Source organism: Octopus bimaculoides, chromosome 1 (assembly GCF_046866305.1).
Source record: "Octopus bimaculoides isolate indiv1 chromosome 1, ASM4686630v1, whole genome shotgun sequence".
NCBI classification, from domain to species: Eukaryota; Metazoa; Mollusca; class Cephalopoda; order Octopoda; family Octopodidae; genus Octopus; species Octopus bimaculoides.
The window spans coordinates 156,130,172-156,150,534 of record NC_142928.1 but is presented as its reverse complement, the minus strand read 5'-3'; the positions used below and the strand labels follow the sequence as shown (position 1 = coordinate 156,150,534).

General features: G+C 36.3%; 1 protein-coding gene and 1 long non-coding RNA gene across 20 annotated transcripts in view; one reads left to right on the top strand and one right to left on the bottom strand.

Annotated features, from left to right (window-relative positions):
* The window catches only part of LOC128246979 (uncharacterized), an 86,175-nt gene extending 80,581 nt beyond the window's left edge, over positions 1-5,594 (top strand). For 5 of the 8 annotated variants that reach the window (XR_016243808.1, XR_016243811.1, XR_016243809.1 and 2 more), the window contains 2 exons: positions 5,060-5,129; positions 5,241-5,370. This is a non-coding gene — a long non-coding RNA (uncharacterized LOC128246979). Of the gene's footprint in view, positions 1-5,059; positions 5,130-5,240 lie in introns of all 8 variants that reach the window. The other 3 variants (XR_016243798.1, XR_016243799.1, XR_016243801.1) reach the window with 2 other exon arrangements.
* Positions 1-20,363, bottom strand: part of LOC106868432 (uncharacterized) — a 266,695-nt gene that overhangs the window by 223,513 nt on the left and 22,819 nt on the right. For 5 of the 12 annotated variants that reach the window (XM_089360655.1, XM_089360688.1, XM_089360725.1 and 2 more), the window contains exon 2: positions 15,917-16,075. The exons of the other annotated variants lie outside the window; for them this stretch is intronic. The gene's annotated coding sequence lies outside the window, so the exon portion shown is untranslated. The remainder of the gene's footprint in view (positions 1-15,916; positions 16,076-20,363) is intronic. 12 annotated transcript variants of the gene reach the window in all.

Below are 20,363 nucleotides of genomic sequence, written 5' to 3'. Positions count from 1 at the left end.
ACCATCACAGGTGATATTACATGGTATCGTCACGAGCGCTTTTTATGTGTCACCGGCACAGGAGTCTTGCAAGCAAATCCTCTTCAACAGGGCGAGCAATATAAACACTTCTGCTGTGGAGAACAGGTCTTCTTGAGTACAGCAAGGTGTGCATCCATATATACAAGTGTGCTGATAAGTAAACTAACAGACTAATGTCCATAATGATTCCTGGTAGTCCAACACATCAGCTCGACTATAGAGAGCAAGCTGACCCAAGATATATCCAGAGGCAATAGATATATTCAGCAGTTACTATTAATGATTTGCTTTAAAAAAAAAGCAATGGTCATTGATCAATACAAATTCAGAGAAAGAAAGGTGTGTGTGGTAAGAAGTTTGCTTCCAACCATAAGGTTCTGGGTTCAGTCCTACACTGTGCCATGTTAGACAAATGTCTTATGCTATAGCCCCAGGCCAACCAAAGCCTCATGAGTGATTTTGGTTGACAGAAACTGAAAGAAGCTCATTGTATATATATATATATATATATATATATATATATATATATATAGTTTTAGGGAAAAAATCAAGGTTCATAAACTCATTGATGAAAATTCACACACACACACACACACACACACACACACACATGGTTTATATATATTTATTTATTATAATAAGATGAGAAAATAGAGAGGTAATTAATAAATTATTATTTATTAATTAAAAAATTGACAAACATCCCTTACAGCTGTTTCAATTCCAGACCTTCAGAAAATTAATTAATTTGGTATATCTTTAACTACCTCTGAAGAGATTCGACTTTCAAATAATTTTTAATTTAATTAATTAATTTTCTGAAGGTCTGGAATTGAAACAGCTGTGAGGGGTGTTTGTCAATTTTTTTAATTAATAAATAATAATTTATCAATTACCTCTCTATTTTCTCATCTTATTATATATATATATATTACAATAGGCTTCTTTTCAGTTTCCGTCTATCAAATCCACTCACAAGGCTTTGGTTGGCCTGAGGCTATTGTAGAAAACACTTGCCTAAGGTGCCACACAGTGGGACTGAACCCAGAACCATGTGGTTGGGGAGCAAGCTTCTTACCACACAGTCACGCCTGTGCATGTGTGTCTATATATGTATGTATATATGTACGAATGTATGTATGCATGCATGCATGTGTATGTTACTGTTTCCATGCATTGACACAGTATGATAGCTGTAAATGAGTGTCACTGCCATACAATATGTGTCCTTCACTTCCAATCTTCCATAAAAGCATGTCTAACCATGGGGAAATATTACTTTGCTTGGAAACAGCTGAGGCTCATGACAAATAGGGAATATGGCTGAAGAAAAATCTGCCTCAACAAATTTCATCCATCCCATACAACCATAGAAAAGTACATGTTAAAATTATGTATATATTCATTCTTTCACAGTTTTACATCTGTTTTTTTCCATGCTAACATGGTTTACATATTCACACACACGCACGTGTGTGTGTGTGTGTGTGTAACCATTTTTCATCCCCAACCACCCTTCCACTCCTTGTGATAAGTACTCTCTTCACAAAACATCACTCCTTTAGAATTCCATCCCTGCATATATTTTTCATGAAGCTGTCAACTTGCAGCCGTTACAGAGAAACATCAAATGCATTAATCTCGTCTCAGAGGGCCTGCAAAGTCTATGAGCACATTACTTTTACTCCATTCCAAACTAATAAAAAGTAAAAAAAAAAGAAATTCCTTCACTAATTGTTCTTCAATTGAACTAGCAAAAGATTTATTAAGAACAAGAATATTAATTAGAGCATAAAATTAATATCAATTACCCAAATAACGAATACAAATATGTGGAATATAAAACCAAAAATGAAATTTGTCAAAAGAAAATAGCGACATGAAGTGAAAATATTTCAATAAAAGTTCATTGGGTATTAAGCTATATTTAATGGCGAAACCTCAAACAGTTAAGTGTTCCTCATTCTTTCTCTTGACTAATTGCCATTGGGAGTAAATTACTCATATATTTTACTCAGTGTTGCCTACAGTGGAGAATTTTTCAGTACTGTCACTGAACCTGCTAGAAATAGCAACCAAATCTCTCTCAGATCACACACTAACATCTTAAAAAGAAATGGTTGTTGTTTAATGTAATGTTGAATATATGAAAAGTCAAGATGATTATGTCTGGAAAGTCTTTGGTCATAGGTCTACTACAACAGGACTGACCAGGAGCTAAACAGTAACAACAACAGGCAGTAGCAATTTAACCCTTTAGCATTCAGATTACTCTGTCAAATATAAAGGGGTAGAGACCTCCTTTGGTAGTGAATGACCATGGGATTGTACCTACAAAGTTACTCTCCAAGGTACAAGTCCAGGCAAGGTTGTTTATGGAAGACCAGCAGTCACCCATGCATACCAGCCACCTCTCTCTATGCCACTGATGGTATCCAAGGGAAAGGTAAAGGCTGATACAGCTTGGCACCAGTGACGGCACAACTCATTTCTACAGCTGAGTGAACTGGAGCAATGTGAAATGCAGTGTCTTGCTCAAGAACACAACACACAGCCCAGTCCAGGAATCAAACTCACTACATCATGATTGCGAACCCAACGCTCTAACCGCAGAGCCATGTGCAATACTAATTTATTCATATTGTTTTGAACTGATCACGTATTATCCTGTAGTTTTCAAAGATGTGATTGTTTATTTTTAGAATGACATTGCAGGGTAGGTGTGAGAGGTCAGATCTGGCCAGTTTGAACATAAAACAAGTAGAATATTTGGGCAAGTTATGGCTGGTTTAAATGTTAAAGGATTAAATTACTTGTCAATGGATTCTCTTTAAAGATTTTTTTTTTTTTTTTTTTTTGCTTTCTGAAATGTAATAGCCATAACACGAAAATTTCACTTTAGTGTCATCAATAAGAAATGAAAAGAGAGAAAAGGGACCAACAGAAATATTTATCTTTTATCTGTTACTTATTTAAGTCATTGAACTGCAGCCATACTGGGACACCATCTTCAAGGGTTTTAGTTGAAAAGATTAAAGATTAACCCTAGTCCTTGTTTTCTTAAAGTCTATTTTGCCAAACTGCTAAGTTACGGGGACATAAACAAACTAACACTGGTTGTCAAGTGGTTGTGAAGGGAGAAGCAAAAAACAGACACGACACATGCACACACATACACACACAAACATATGTATACAATGGGCTTCTACACAGTTTCTGTCTACCAAGTTCACTCACAAGGCATTGGTCGGCCCAAGGTGCAGCACAGTGGGACTGAACCTGAAACCACTCAGCTGAAAAGCATGCTTCTTAACAATACAATCATGCCTACACCTAGAAATTATGTCATATATCCTTGAGTGTAGATTTATTTTAAAATGCTTTAACCCTTTAGCATTTAAACCAGCCATATCCAGCCAAAATATTCCATCTGTCTTGTGTTCAAACTCACCAGATCCGTGCTCTCACACCTACCCTACAATGTTATTCTACATTAAATAATCACATCATCAAAATCTTGAAGATATGGGATAATTCATGATCAATTCAAATCAATGTAAATCAATAAACATTACGTTTGATAGAATAATCTGAACACTAAGGGGTTAAATTTAACTCTTGCTGTTGTTGCTTAGTCTCAAATCAGACCTAACTGAGTAAACAGATGATCAAAGACATCCCAATAGTGACCAACCAAGCTTTATCCTGGCTCAATGCACCAAGGCAATATCATCCAATATGACCTTCTCTAGGGCACTTGGGTGTAATTTTAGAGAGATTACAGGTCAACAACCACATTTAGAAACCTTCGTTGGCTCCATTAAAATATATGTATATCTGTGGTAAGTTAATTTTATTTTAATTAGCTTTCATTACAAATAATTATTATAATTTTAATGTATTACAAATCTAAGATAATAATTAGCAAGCCATTTCACAGTAAATATAAAAATAAACATCACATATTTAAGTCTCAGGTTGCATGAATTATAATGTGCCGTCAGGCACTCCTCTTGTTTATATCAGTAAATTAATAGCAATACTAATATTAATTAGATTTAAAAGTGTTCGTCAAATATAGGGACTCATTAATTGCTCAACCTGCAAGAAATAATAGCCAAATCACTCTCAAATCAAATGTTACAATCTTAAATAAGAGAAGGACATATTGAATAATGTAGTTCTAGACATATCCCTAAAATGTCAAGGTGGTTACAACTGGAATGCTTTGATCACAGGCTTGTTTAATAAGGACTGCTATGACATGGGACCTATGTGGTTGCTTTATTTGTTAGAAAATCACACTCGAATTGTACTTAGATCACACTGAACTATCTTAAAAAGAGAAGGAGCTATTAAATCACATTGTTCTTAATACACTGTCTGAAATAATAGATGAATGGTCATGGTTAGAACACAGTACCAGATTTATCTATAGGCTTGGTAGTATGAAATCTAGGGCCTCAAAATCTAAGGTCCCCTGGTCAAGGTGTACATTAATTTTAGCTTTATGATAGGTCTTTCAGAAGGCATCTCACATGTGAAATAAACCTGGGTCTCTCTTCAGTTAGCAATGCTGGAATGCCTCCCATCACAGATCATACTGTTCCCTCAGGACTACCCTTGAGCTAAACAATAACAATCATAATTTTGACTCAATCCACATTGGTGGAGCAATTTATAAATTGATTGGTAGTTACCCTTTTTCCATTCATGCATGCATATTCATTACAATTTATACAGTTATACTCACACACATATCTCTGACAAAAAGGAGATATTATTAAAAACTAGAACTACTTCAAAATCCTTAATCCCCACTCCCCACAAAATATAAGGAAATAGCAGTAGACATTTTGGTTTCTTATAATTTCATTTTTATGATCAGATGATTTCTCTCCAAACCAATTTTTCTTTTTTTTTTTTTACAGTGTTTCATTTCTGTTTCTATTTGCAATTATCTTCAAATGCCTCAATGTTGTCCCTCCATTTGGATATTTTCCCCTCCTCCCAGATATTTCCCCTTTTTCTGTTACAGACATCTAAGAATATATAATGAAATTTGCTGACAACTGAGAAAGAAATTTAGAGGTAGTGGCATGATAATGGTAAGGACTGTTTCAATATTGAAAGCTTTCAACCACTCATTCTTTGCAATGAAAATGCCATAATATTTCAAAAAATTCCATATAACATTTCTTCTTTTCTTCATACAACAGCTTGCTCACCATTCCTCATTGGCAATACAGATAATGAGATTCCTGTTGATTTCACCAAATCAGTTAAAATATTCTCAGATTATCAAAGAAAAAATCCTTGTTTTGGTCTGGATTTTCTCCGGATCTGAACACTATTAAAAATTGATGCAGATCATTAAAACTAAGTTAAATTCAAGAACTTCTAAAAGTCAAGAAATCTCTGTGTGGTAAAACAGGAAGAATGGTACAGTTTACAGCTTTCTGAATGTACAATTAAAAGGATTAAAAACCTACAAAATAAATATGCCAGAAGAATTGATTTATGAATTTTGATTTTAAATAAACTTATGTTGTATTTATTTTTTTAAATCACAATTCAGTAAATGATTTGATTTTAACAAAATGAACATATTTTTATTTTTAAAAATTTGCAGATGTTCTATTTTCTCATCAACAATATGTGTGTGTGTGTGTGTGTGTGTGTGTGTGTGTGTGTGTGTGTGTGTGTGTGTGTGTGTGTGTATTATAATATATATACCTTAGTGCATATCTATAAAAGTATTACATTACATTACATTACATGTTTATTTTAATACATATATATGTTTGAGAGTGAGAGAGAGAGAGAGAGAGAAAGAGAGAGAAAGAGAGAGAGAGGGAGGGAGAGGGAGGGAGAGAGAGGGAGAGAGAGGGAGAGAGAGGGAGAGAGAGGGAGAGAGAGAAATTGTGTCTTTTTGCATAGATTTATTCATCCGCATATATGCACTATAGATAGGAATATACTTAAAACCTAATGTGCATAAAAAATTAGACAATTGTTGGTGCATATAGGTGTATACGTATGTGTACGTCTGTGCATGCATGTATACATGTGTGTGAATGGTTTGCTATAGTTATTAGTCAGTGTTGTGAAATTATCAAAAGAATATACAAATTTTTTTGAAAAGATACGAGCTGTGGTAGGAAAGTTTATTCTTTTGAACTCTATTCTTTAATACAAAAATCCTACATGTGTTTTCACAAGAATATAATTGTATATATGAATGTGTATGTACATACACACACACACACATATATCTGAGTGGTTGGCGTTAGGAAGGGCATCCAGCTGTAGAAACTCTGCCAAATTTAGATTGGAGCCTGGTGTTGCCATCCGGTTTCAGTCAAATCGTCCAACCCATGCTAGCATGGAAAGTGGACATTAAACGATGATGACGACAACAATGATGATGATGATGATAATATATATATATATATATATATATATATATATATATTATTTAAAAGAGTTCCAACTCTGTCTGTTTTTTATATTTTATTTATATTCTTATAAAATTAATGTGGGATATAGAATATGGAATATATAATATAATATAAATAGTAATATGAAATGAAGTATTGAATGTCTTATTGAATATATGAAATATTGAGTATTAAATATATAAAGGCTAGTATATACTTTCATGCCTATTGGCATTCATCAAGGCCCCGTCTGAATATATTCCTCTATACACGATCATACAAAACCCTTTTTTTGTATATTTTTTATTTTTATTTTTATTCACATATATATATATATATATATATATATATATAAACACACATACAGACAGGCAGACAGATAAATATACAGATACATACATATGTGTGTGTGTGCATGTACATACATACATATGTATTATGTATTCATTCATTTTAACATCATTTTTTCCATGATGATATGGATTAAGCAAATATATTCATGAGGCACTGTTTTACAGCCAGAGGTCCTTCCTGTTACCAACCCTTACTCGTTTTCCTAGTAAAGGATCCCTTACTCCAGATATCTTCAAAGCCAGCAGACAGAGAAAATGACAATCCCACTGTCTATAGATCAGTAATTTTTGGATAAGCACAAATGTAAACAACCACACACACAAACATGCATATATGCGTGTGTGTGTGTGTGTGTGTGTGTGTGTGTGTGTGTGTGTGTGTGTATGTGTGTGTGTGAAGGTAGATAGATAGACAGACAGACAGACAGACAGACAGATAGATAGATGGATAGATGGATAAATAGATAGACAGACAGACAGACAGACAGACAGATAGATAGATGGATAGATGGATAAATAGATAGACAGATAGATAGATAGATAGATAGATAGATAGATAGATAGATAGATAGATAGATAGACAGACAGATAGATAGATACATAGATAGATAGATAGATGAAAATACAGATATAAAGAGACAGAGGTATAGATACAGACAGATCACACACACACACATGTGTACGCACACAGACACACACACACACACACACACATTCATAATAAGCTTCTTTCAGTTTCTGTATCATCACTCTAAATATGATTTTACAGCTCTCTGTCTGTCTGTCTGTCTCTCTCTCTTTCTCACATACATCATGACTCATATCTATGAGAGATAACAACAGATCTTTTCATATCCAGAATATCTAACCATTGCCCTGTCCATGCTGCCAGCCATCACTCCCTTTCCCTCAGGATGTCCATTATTCATATTCATCTTTCTCTCACTTATTGTTTTTGCAAGTAGCTTAATCATCACCATCATCATTGTCATCAACATCATCACCATCGTCATCATCACTGTCATTATCATTATTGTCATTGGTGTCATCATCAACACGTTATGCCCATTTTCCATGGAGCATGGGTTGGATTGGTTGCCATAACCATAGTAAGCCATATTTGGGAGTACCACTTGCCTAAATGGCAAAGGAGATAGCATTTTATTCATGTGTTTCATTATTGGCTTCATTTCTAGAACTTGAGGCCCTACATAATGCCAACCACTTTTCAGAGTGTATATATATATATATATATATATATATATATATATATATATATATATATATACATGTGTACACACACAGACACACACACACACACACACACACACACACACACACACACACACACACATATATATATATATATATATATATATATATATATATATATATATATATACATATATACATGTGTACACACATAAGTTTGTATGGAAACGTATAGTTTTTGCTGATGTATCTCACAGAAAGTTGTACACAGCAGTAAAGAAAGATCGATAAACCGGTGCATTGAAACAAGACCTTTTATGATATTTGTTCTGCCTGAGTTGCACTGAGAATCCTAAGTCACTCTCACCAGCATAAATGCAGTGAACCGGTGTCCAACCCATTGAAAACTTGTAACCAACAACTCTATTGTTAACAAAAGGCAATAGAAAATAATTAAACCTGTAAATAAATAAATCAAAAGAACTACTTTATGTTCAATATCATTTTTATTCCTTTTTCGATATTTACAACAATTTTTGCTGAAATTATGAATTTTAGATGCATACATAAGAATTGTTTAAAACGTCTGTTGTTATAGATAGGTGTTTTTCATAACTACTCAGTACTAAAGTTGGCACAACAACTATTTTCAACAAGGCAGACTATAGCTAATAAAGATATATATATAGATATCTTACCTATGAGGTAAAACACAATATGTGAAGAAGCCTATTGTGACCTCTTATACAATATGTCAAACACCTTAATCACACAACTACTTACCACTTACTCATGTTGCTTAAATATGTTTACAAGATAATTTAATAATTAATAGTTATGGTCTAATTTATAGATGATATTTAAAAGCTTTACTCTATTAGAATTATCCACTAAGGTTAACTACTGCTTTTATCCTTGGAGTGGGGGTGTCAACAAAGTAGATAGTGAGTAGTCTCATAGTAGTCTAACATGCATTCTAACAGGTTCATGCATAATTATTGAAGTAGCAGCTCTAGTAGTAGTATTGGCAGGCTTGCACCTGTATTTATTTGAAAACCTACAAAAGGAACCTCGACATAGTTGCCTAACATATGAGAAATAGCAGCTAAATATCCCTCTAATGATACGCTAACCTGCTTGAAAAAAAATCAAAGAAACAAAAGGTACCTTAAATAAAGTGATCCTGAATTCACTGTGCTTCGTGAAAGAAAAAATGTATGGCAGTAACTGAAATGCTTTTGATCACAGATCAATTTAATCATGGCTAAAGGGTTAAACACAATCCAGAACATCAAAGAACAAAATTACATATTATCAACCTTTTTTTGTTATTGTTTTTTTTTAACACTTAGATTGGTTTTAATATGAAAAAAGAATAAAAAAAGACTATTGATTAATCTACAAATTAATTATCTGTTTATATCTATACTTATATATTGTTTTATATATTTGATAGAATATATATTTTAACTGGTTTTTTATTTCTATGAATATATTTTAACTATCTATCACGGTCGTTTTAGTTATATTTATTAAAATCTATATATAATAATGACAAGTATGTGAAAAAGTTACAGGAGGTTCATGTGGAAGGAACCAATGGAAAGGAAAGACCAAGGAAGATAAGGGTAGAAAGAGGTAGTGGGGGATGACTTCTGGATGCTGAAGCTGGTAAAGGAGATGACAAAGGAAAGCAACAAGTGCAAGTGATGAGATACTGTGTTGGAGAGGACTTGTCCAACCCATGCAAGAATAGCAAAGCAGACATAAATATTATGACGATGATGGTGGTGGTGGTGGCGGTTGTGGCAGTGGTGGCAGTGGCGACAGTGGCAGTGGCGGCAGCAGCAGTGGTAATGGTGGTGATGATGTGGAGGAGGAGAAAGAGGAGAAAGAAGAGAAAGAGGAGAAAGAGGAGAAGGAGGATATGTCTGTGATAACTATATTTTAACTATCTATTTATAAACTATATCTATTTATAAATAAATCTATTTATAGCCATATCTTTTAATATATCTTATGTAAATGACAGATATACATTCACCCTATAGGTATATGTTTTCATCTATATCTATTTATATATTTATCTATTTATAGCTATATGCATTTTATATTATTTATAGCAACATCTTTTCATTGCTATAGCTATTTGTTGTTATATGTGTTATTTGATAGATATATTTTAACTTTCCTTGTTATAAATGTCATTCTATTAAATCTACAAAATATACTAAATCTGAGGCAGCTTTAGTCACTAATTTGATTTACTAGAAATAGTAATCAAATTCCTTCAAATCCAGTCCTGGATAGTGGCTGAGTAGAACTGTTATAGCACTGGTCAATGTACTTTGAAATATTTTTTGTATTCCGTCATCAATGCCTGTAACAACACTAGTGCTAAGTTGGATCATAGAGAGGGGAGGCTTACATAGATGGGCAACAGTTGGTCTTCCATAAAAGAAAAAAAAAGCTTTGCCCAGGCTTGAACCTTGGAGAGGGACTTTCCAGATGCCACTCCATAGTCTAACAAGCCATGCCATAGACCCCAGATTCCCAAAACATACTCTGCTATTTTAACATAAGAAAAGAACTTGCTGAAGTAAGTTACCCTTACATGCCCCACAAAACACAAGAAGTTTACAGAGTGAATGTCTACAATCAAGCTTGTTGAATATGAGCTGACCTTGGATTAAACAACAACATCAACAACACAATAGCCACTAGAAAGAAAGTGTTGTTATTTAATCTTTCCTATCATCTTTTATCTTACCCATTACCACCACCACCACCACCAGTACCATCTTTTTCTGCACCAGTAATGTACATAAAAGCCTTCTCTGTTGCCATGTTAACACTTCTCTGTTATTGTTATATATTGGTTCTATGTATAGGATTACTCTTGGTATGAGTAGGTAGTTCTCTTTTCTTCAGCTTCAATGTTTTATGATCAACAAACCACCACCAACAGCAACAGTAGAATTAATTGACAATGAGCAAAAAAGGAAACCTCTACATCAGGGGTGAGGAAATCTGTTAGTATCAAGCAGAATTGCAAATTTGTGGCAGGGTGGAAGGTATATTTGCTCTGAGAAAAATAATGTCTTTTTAATTTCACGAAATCATAGGTATACAATATCAAATTACTGTTTGGATATTAAGGCTTAAACTTTATTATATTTTCATTAGGAGTTTTAGAAACTTCAACAGGTGGGTTTAAATGTGAATGCTGGTGAAATTTCATCCTGTTCTACATAGTTGTTCAATCTGAAAAAAATAGCAGTTAAATAGCCCCTCTTTTATCACACCCTACCATCATAAAAAGAAAAGTTACATTGAATATCATAATAATAGATACACTATGTCTGGGTGATGGCATGATGGTCACGACTCAAACATTTTTGGTCATAAATCTGATCAATCAAACCTGATTTGAAGTTTAACAGTGAAACTAAATACAATAACAGTAGCACCAGCAACACGAGCAACAATAACAACACCAAATGAGCAATACTAACAAAGGTTTCAAGTTTTGGCACAAGGCCAACAATTTCAGGGAAGGGGCTACTCTACTGGTACTTATTTTATTGGCCTCAAAAGGATAAAAGGCAAAGTCAACCCCAGCAGCATTTGAATTCAGAATATAAAGACAGACAAAATGCTGCTAAGCATTTTGCCCAGTGAGTTAAATATTCTACCAGCTCACTACTTTACTAGCGGATTCAAATTTAGGCACAAGGCTAGCAATTTTGGAGGAGGGATAAGTTGATTACATCAACCCCAGAACTCAACTGGTACTTATTTTATCAACTCTGAAAGGATGAAAGGCAAAAATCAACATTGGCAGAATTTGAACTCAGAACATAAAGATGGATGCTGTTAAGCATTTTGCACAGTGTCCCAACAATTCTGCCAGCTCATCACCTTACTAGCAATACTAATATCAACCACTAAAACACAAGCCAATCATTTTACTGGATTGACAGGGTCATTGATGCATCAGAAAAAAATGCCTTGTGATATTTAGTTACGGCTCTATTTTCCAAAATCAAATCCCATTGAAGCCAACTTTGCTTTTCATCTTTCTGGGATCAATAAAGCAAAATATCAATCACATACTATCACCAGTTTTGTCAATCGCATCTATCTTGCCAATTTAAGGTTTTGTACTTATATCAGAAATCAATGTTACTAACAATAGAATCAAGCCTTCAACAACAATAACAAAAATACTTTCAACATCAGCAACATTAACAGCAACAAACTATCAGCACCAATAATGACAACAGCAGCAGCAATAATAAAAAGGACAATGACAACAACAACAATTGCAGTAACAAGATAAATAACAGCAATAACAACAACAGAAGAAAGGGCAATGAGCTAATATGTCAGGCTAGGTTCTTCAAAACTTTGGTTGGTAGCTGGCTAAGGCTATCCCAAATGAATTTGATATTAACTTAGTATGTCAATGTGAATCCTACAAACAATAGTTGTGGTGGCATTTTATTTACCACAGAATTTGTAATAAGAATTTAAAAAATGAAATAGATTGTATAACTAGATTTCCTCACAAGGACAATCATTTTATGTATTACTGGACAGAATATTTAGTTGAATGTATCAATCTCAGTACTTATTTTTTAAAGTCTGGTTTTTATTCTATCTGTCTCTTTTACCAAACCACTAAGTTATGAGGATGTAAACACACCAGCACTGGTTGTCAAGCGGTGGGAGGAGGGGAACAAACATAGACACACACACACACACACACACACACACACACACATACATACATACATACATACATATATATATATATATACACATACATATATATGACAGGCTTCTTTCAGTTTCCATCTAATAAATCCACTCACAAGGCTTTGGTCGACCTGAGGCTACAGTAGAAGACATTTACTCAAGGTACCATGCAGTGGGACTGAACCCTAAACCATGTGGTTGTGAAGTAAGTTTATTACCAAGTCCATGCATGGCAACATAATATAATTTAATTAATCCATTTGTATTTCTGGTACTAATTGATTGAATTTAGATGAATAACAGGCAAAGTTGAGTCCAACAGTATCAAAACTTAAAAACGTTGTGAGAAACTAAACTAGCTCCACCATATATATTCTAGTAAATGACAACTTTCCACATACCTGAGATGGATTAATTTCAAATGTGAGTATACAAATCTTAAAATATGTGCATAAAGATAATGAGTGTTTACATATGTGCATACAAATAGTTAGAAAATTATTTTTATAGGTGTGGCTGTATGGTAAGAAACTTGCTTCACAACCACATGGTTCTGAGTTCAGTCTCACTGTGTGACACCTGAAGTAAGTGTCTTCTGCTATAGCCTCAAGCCAACCAAAGCCTTGTGAGTGGATTTGGTAGACAGAAGCTGAAAGTAGCCCGTTGTATATGTGTGTGTGTGTGTGTTATATATATATATATATATATATGTATAAATTTTTGTGTGTGTGTTATATATATATATGTATGTATATATTTGTGTGAGTGTGTCTTTGTGCCTGTGTTTGTCCTCCCATCATCACTTAACAACTGATGTTGATGTGTTTACATCTCTGTAACTTAACAGCTCAGCGAAAAAGACCAATAGAATAAGTACTAGGCTTAAGTCCTGGGGTCGATTTCTTTGGTTAAAACCTTTTAAGGTGTTACTCCAGCATGGCCTCAGTCAAAAGACTGAAACAAGTAAAAGAATAAAAGAATATACAACCATCTTGCATCTACATCTATTTACAAATTCACGTGTGCACGCACGCACACACACACACACACACACACACACACACACACACACATTCACTCTATTACCAACTAAAGGCTTAAAAAGTAGCAGTTATATTGAGGGAATTCTCTGAGGGGAGTAAAAGAGCAAGAAAGCATGCATGCTGGTTAAGAGTACATAGTTGAAAGCAGGAGGGAAGTATTTTTAGTTGTTACTATTTAAAATGCAAACACCTTAGAATAACTTCAGAATGCTGTATGCATATGTAATAACATACTTGCTAGATATTCTAAATATTGTAAATAAAGTACAACAAAAACATGACAATTAAGATGATCCGGGGAGACATATGTTATATATAGCCAACAATACATTGTCGTTCAAAATTAAAAAAGGAAATAATGATAATAATAGAAGTAGTAGTAGTAGTAGTAGTAGTTTCAAATTTTGGCACAAGGCCAGCAAATTTGGGGGAGAGATTATGTTGATTACATTGACCCCAGTGTTAAAAAAACATAATAATAATAATAATAATAATAATAATAATAATAATAATAATAATAATGATAATAATAATAATAATATTATTATTATTATTATTATTATTATTATTATTATTATTATTATTATTATTATTATTATTATTATTATTATTATCAGTATTATTATTTACAAAAAGTTCCCAACGGATCATTTTTGCCACATTATTATGATGTCTTTTGTATTCATGTTGTGCCAATTTCAGGCATTCACTTATGATGTGCCATGCCATTTCACCCCTCTCATCGCACATTCTGCATTTGTCGCTGTTGTTTGTAGAATTCACATTGTCGATATTGTTTGTAGGATTCACATTGACATTTTTATTGATAGAAAGACCCAGGCTATTTGACCAGACATAGTCATTAAAGACTGAGAAGAAAATACTTGTAGACTAATAGATGTAGGTGTTCCCACTGATAAAAATATATCTGTAAAGGAATTTGACAAATTAAATAAATCTAAGGGCCTGGAAACTGAAATACAAAAGATGTGGCATCTTAAAGTGAGAACTATTCCTGTTATTGTGGGTGCCCTTGGAATGATAAGAAAGGGATGTCAGAAACATCTAGATAATATCCCAGGAGAACCATGTCTCAGGGAAATCCAAAAGATTGTGCTGACAAGTACTGCCGACATCCTTAGAAAAACCCTATCAATTTAAATGTATGTGTTGTATTATATGAAATATTTCACTACTGCCCTTGTTACTTGTCCTCCGCAAGCTTTCAGTCATACTGTAATGTCTCTTAGCCTTCACTCGCCCGAGGACACTGGGTGTGGCTCAACGAGTGATTGTAACAAACATGCAGATTAAAAGTAAATAGTAATAATAATAATAATAATAATAATAATAATAATAATAATAATAATATCGCAAAGCTTATGATGGGATTCCACATTTGTGGATCATTGAGTGCTGGAATTGTGAGGAATGTAACATGTTTCCTGAAGAGAAGTATGGTGGGGTGGAAAAACTGAACTGATATCTTACAGAAAAGCTTGGGCACATTGGGTATCAGAAGAGGGATTTTTCAGGGTGATAGCCTATCTCCGTTGCTTTTTGTTCACTGCATGACACCCCTGACCTTGGTACTTAGAAAAATGAACCTGAGTTACCAACTAAAGGGAAAATCCCAAACAATCAACCACCTCCTTTTCATGGATGATTTGAAACTGTATGGTAAGGATGAGACACAAGTGAGTTTCTTCGTGAACACAATCCACTGTTTTACTACTGACATTAGAATGGAATTTGGACTCAAGAAGTGTAGAATAATCTACCTAAAAAGAGGCAAGGCACAGTCCCCAGCAGCGACAGAATTACCAAATATAGACTTGATTAAACAAATTGAAATGGAAAGATACAAATACCTTGGTGTACTAGAATTGAATGAGATAATGGAGAAAGAAATGAAAGAGCAACTGAGGAAGGAATATTTCCGAAGACTAAGATTGGTCTTGCACTCAAAATTGACCAGATGGAATAAAATTCAAGCGGTTAATATTTGGGCAGTAGCATCACTTTGGTATGGAACGGGAATTATGAAATGGCAAAAAAGAGAAGTGATGAAAATGGATACCAAGACCTGAAAAATGTTGACTGTACACAGAGCCTTCCACCCTAAGAGTGACACTGATAGGCTGTACTTGTCCAGATGAAAGGGTGAGAGAGGTTGATCAGTTGCCAAGACTCTATCGAAGTAGAGATAAACAGCTTAGGGTGGTATATAAAAAATGCCGTGGAGCTGAAACACACGAAGGAGGCTGGCATCATTAATATTGAAAATTGTGTAACTAAAGAAAAATTTAAACAAGAAATGAACAAAAAAAAAAAGAAAAGGCATGGAAGGAAACAAAATGTACAGTCAGTTTGCAAGAGATGTGAATGTCAAGACAGATACAGAGGACTGGTGGCTATGGATGAGGAGGAGTGACCTGAAGATAGAGACAGAAGCACTCATATGCGCAGCTCAAGAACCAGCATTAAGGACCAATTATGTGAAGTGCAGAATAGACAACATTACAGACAGCAACAAATGCAGAATGTGTGGTGAGAGGGGTGAAATGGTATGGCACATCATTAGCGAATGGCCAAAATTGGTACAACATGAATATGAAAGATGCCATGACAAGAATGTGACAAGAATGATCCATTGGGAGCTCTGTGGAAATCACAGCCTACAAAGAACAAAGATGTGGTATGAGAAAACCCCAGAGGGGGTCACTGAGAATGAGAATTGCAAAATCCTGTGGGATGCAATGATTCAGTGTGATCACCTGACCAGACAGTGTTGTGGTGAATAAAAAAGAAAGAACATGCATGATAATCTACATAGCATACCCCAGTGACAACAGGATCGATGTGAAAGAAGAAAAAAACAAACAACTATGACAATTTGAAGTGGAACTATGAAGGTTGTGGTCAATGAGGAGAGTAGACATGATATCAGTAGTAATTGGCACACTTAGAAGTATCAGCATTCAACTACCAACTTGACTGAGAATGATTGGTGGAAGTGTGAAGGTAGAACACCTACAAAAATCGGCATTGTTTGGAACTGCATGAATTCTTCACAGGATTCTTGAAGCATGACTAATAAATGAGTGTCTGCTGGCTGTGGATGGCTGACACTGCCCATCATACCCAGCAAAATAAGCTGTGAATTTTCATCACATAATAATCCTTTCTACTGTAGGCACAAGTCCTGAAATGTGGGGGAGGAGACTAATTGATTACATCGAACCCAATGTTTCACTGGTACTTAATTTATCAACCCCCGAAAGGATGAAATGCAAAATTGACCTCAGCAGAATATGAACTCAGAATGTACCAGCTGACGAAATACTGCTAAGCATTTTGCTCAGTGTGCTAACAATTCTGCCAGTTCATCACCTTAATTTTCATCACATCATAATAATAATAATGAATATAGTATAAAACCAGCTATGTTATTTTGCTAACAATAATATATTCATTAGTTATTTTGAGAAAATAGAATTCAAAATTAATCATAATTTAAAAGTGTTGCATTTATTCAATTAAACAAACAGATAAAAAAATATTTGTGAAAATTATAAAATGATTCAATATATATGAGATAAAAAAATACGAAATAAGAATCACCTCCATCTTCCAAACTATATTTTATTTTAATATAATAACAGTTCTGCTAGCAGGCAGAATCATTAGTACACCAGCTGAAATGCTTAGCAGTATTTCATCTGTCTTTATATTCTGAGTTCAAATTCTGCTGATGTTGACTTTCATCTTTTCCAGGTCAACAAAAAATAAGTACCAGTTGAGCACTGGAACTGACGTAATTGACTTACCCTCCTCAAAATTGCTGGCTTTGTGCCAAAATTTGAAGCCCATATTATAATAGTTTTACTCTTATGAACTGTGATTCTCTTCACAATCTGTTTGAAAGTAGTATATTAACTTTCTCGAAAAATAACTCATGTGGAAAAGCAACATTTTCTGTGTTCTCAGAGTTCCATTCTTTTGCTTTTCAAGTATTGGGTTTGGATTTACTTATTTCAATTTGAGCCAACAAGGGGTCACCTACAGCAGAAGTTCTCAGCTGAGGTCCACATGACCCTTGGGGGTCCATATAAGATTTTTTGTTAAAATATATGTGCAATAAATTGGTTATATTTCTACAAGGTACAAACTATTTTAACAATTTTTTATACAATCCCTAATAATATTTAATTACTCTTTTACTCTTTTACTTGTTTCAGTCATTTGACTGTGGCCATGCTGGAGCACCAGCAAATCGACCCCAGAACCTATTCTTTGTAAGCCTAGTTCTTATTATATTGGTCACTTTTGCTGAACCGCTAAGTTACGGGGACGTAAACACACCAGCATCGGTTGCCAAGTGATGTTGGGAGGACAAACACAGACACACAAACACACACATATATATACATACATATACATATATACGACGGGCTTCTTTCAGCTTCCGTCTACCAAATCCACTCACAAGGCTTTGGGTGGCCCAAGGCTATAGTAGAAGACACTTGCCCAAGCTGCCACACAGTGGGACTGAACCCGGAACTATGTGGTTGGTAAGCAAGCTACTAACCACACAGCCACTCCTGCGCCTAAATAATTATGAAAATATAAGATTTTTTTAAAACATTGAATGGGTTTGAAAGTCCAGTAGGGTAAAATAAGAACCAAAGGGGTTCATAGGCGAAAAATGGTTGAGAGACACTGATCTGCTGAGATACTTCACTGGCCTATTAAAAATAGCAGCTGATTCACCCTCAAATCACATGTTACAGTCTTAATAAAAAAAATGGATTCATTAAATATTGTAGTTCCAGATATGGTATTAGTGAAAAGAAATTGACAGAATGGTCACATTAGAATGCCTTTGATCATAGGCCTGCTGGATCTAGGAAACTTTGAGGCTAAACAACAGCAATTTATTTCAGTTTCTCAAAGCTGATAAGGAAATGTTTTATTGATTATTCAACCAACTAGAAACAACAGCTAATCTATATTCTGTCATCTTGAAAGGCCAAAACTAAAAAATAAACATATTGCAGTCTTAGATATATGCTTTATCTGAATAATACATAGACTAATCATAGTAAGAACATCCTTGATCGGAGGTCTGTTGGATCAGGTATAGCCTGAACAACAACTGGTTTCAATTTCCTAACTATCTACTTGTCTTTAACATCCTAAATTCAGCAACAAAATAATAATTAAGATTTAAGAGGAGGAGAAATGGAGTAGGGGAGGTGAGAGGTAGGATGGGAGGAGGGTTTGGAGGAAGGGAGGGGACGGGTAAGAGATTGGAGGAAGAAGAGAGGGGGGAGGGGAGAGGAAGGGAGGAGGGGAGGATAGGGAGGGGGAAGGGAGGAGGGGGAGGAGGAAGAGAGAGGGGAGAGGGGAGAGGAAGAGAGAGGGGCGGAGGAAGGGAGGGGAGGAGGAAGGGTGGAGGAGGAGGAAGGGAGGGGAGGAGGAAGAGAGGGCAGGAGGAAGAGAGGGCAGGAGAAAGAGAGGGCAGGAGGAAGAGAGGGCAGGAGGAAGAGAGGGCAGGAGGAAGAGAGGGCAGGAGGAAGAGAGGGCAGGAGGAAGAGAGGGCAGGAGGAAGAGAGGGCAGGAGGAAGAGAGGGCAGGAGGAAGAGAGGGCAGGAGGAAGAGAGGGCAGGAGGAAGAGAGGGCAGGAGGAAGAGAGGGCATGGGTAAGTGAGAGGAGGAGGAACGGGAGGGGAGGAAGGGAGGGGGGAGGGAGGGGAGGAGGAGGAAGAAAGGGGAGGAGGAAGAAAGGGGAGGAGGAAGGAAGGGGAGGAAGGAAGGGGAGGAGGAACGGGAGGGGAGGAACGGGAGGGGAGGAACGGGAGGGGAGGAACGGGAGGGGAGGAACGGGAGGGGAAGAAGGGGAGGGGAGGAAGGGAGGGGAAGAAGGGGAGGGGATGAAGGGGAGGGGAGGAAGGGAGGGGAAGAAGGGGAGGGGATGAAGGGGGAGGGGAAGGTGAAGGGGAGGATGGGGGAGGAAGGGGAAGGGGAGGGAGGGGAGGAAGGGAAAGGAAGGGAAAAGGGGAACGGGGAACGGGGAAGGGGGAAGTGGGGAGGGGAGGAAGGGGGTGGGATGAAGGGAAGGGGAGGAGGGGGAGGGGAGGAGGGGGAGGGGAGGGGAGGGGATGAAGGGAGGGGGAGGGGATGAAGGGAGGGGGAGGGGAGGGGAGGAAGTGGAGGGGAGGAAAGGGGAGGGAGGAAGGGGGAGGGAGGAAGGGGGAGGGAGGAAGGGGGAGGGAGGAAGGGGAGGGGAGGGGAGGACGGGGAGGTAGGGGAGGGGAGGTAGGGGAGGGGATGTAGGGGAGGGGAGGTAGGGGAGGGGAGGAAGGGGAGGGGAGGGGAGGAAGGGAGGGGAGGAAGGGAGGGGAGGAAGGGAGGGGAGGAAGGGGGAGGGGAGGAAGGGGAGGGGAGGAAGTGGAAGAGGAAGTGGAGGAGGAAGGGGGAGGGGAGGGGAGGGGAGGGGAGGGGAGGGGAGGAGGAGAGGAAGGCAAGAG